This window comes from Phalaenopsis equestris, unplaced genomic scaffold (assembly GCF_001263595.1).
Source record: "Phalaenopsis equestris unplaced genomic scaffold, ASM126359v1 Scaffold000761, whole genome shotgun sequence".
Taxonomy (NCBI): domain Eukaryota; kingdom Viridiplantae; phylum Streptophyta; class Magnoliopsida; order Asparagales; family Orchidaceae; genus Phalaenopsis; species Phalaenopsis equestris.
This window is the reverse complement of record NW_018165201.1, coordinates 3,228,074-3,229,346: the sequence shown is the minus strand read 5'-3', so window position 1 is coordinate 3,229,346 and position 1,273 is coordinate 3,228,074.

Here is a 1,273-nt window from a genome sequence, read left to right as displayed (position 1 = left end):
AATATATCTAATTATTTCTAGCCAAAATGAGTTGAACACGGGTGAACAAAATTTTGTTCGTGTTCAGCTCGTTTATATATCGAGCATGAAAAAATTATACACTAGTTGTTCACGAACAACAAGCCGTTTTGACCGCCCTAGCTACAAACTCAAGTCATTCACATTTAACTTTTTAACATGATCTGGTGACTACCAAACTCAAGTTTCATTAAATTCAAGTTTTAGTGTGTCATGCTTATGCACTGATATATTTGCATTAAGTCGAGGTATCCCATAGTAAGCACAAACAAGAAGGGATGAAGAGAAGAAGAGAAAGTAAGATGAGAGGGGAGTCGTACTCGATATGAAATATTATGTCAAGTTTTGGGCTTCGTCACAAAATTTTTTTCACAACATTTAAAACTATATATAAGTGCTTTATTATATATTTATTTTAATTTTAATTACACAAAATAGCCTATAAAAAACTAAATTTCATTGGACATAAATATATATGCATTAATAAATGACAATTATATTTAAAAATGTATTAACTAATTATTTTTTATGAATATAATTAAGGATGATGTAAATGATAAATTAATTAAGCGAAATACATCTTTATTAAGTGATATACAAATCATTCAAAATTTCCATGTGATACTTCACATGGAGTGAGCAAATATTATTAAATTATATGGATCACCAAGCAAATAAATTTGACTTGATGTGTTGGATTGCAACCACTCAGTTAGGGAAAATTATTATGACCGGTGACACATCACCTTCCACTTTTTGTCTGGATTACCACGCGAGTCCTGATGTGAAGGAAAAATTATTGCATACGGAACACCGCATGCATCTCTGTATGCGGTGTCCGATCCTGACCATAGATCAGACGATCTACGGTCAGTATGTATTTCGGTGGGGCCTCACCTAAATTTTTTTATATAAAAAAAAAACTGACATATATCTTGACCGTAGATCACCGTGATCTACGGTCAGGATCGGACACCGCATGCAGAGATGCATGCGGTGTCCGTATGCAATAATTTCTCGATGTGAAGACATGAGATGTAACAATTTCTCCTCATATAGTCTTTTATAATATTATTTTATCAATGAGGTTACATTCTATTTAGTAATCAATATATTTTAGATGATAAGCACACAAATCCCGAGTGAAATTTGCAAATAGCAAGCTTTAGGTGATTCATATACATTTGTCCCTAAATATAAATATAAAAATTAGGCTTTAGGCGTTAAATACATATATATATATATATATATATAC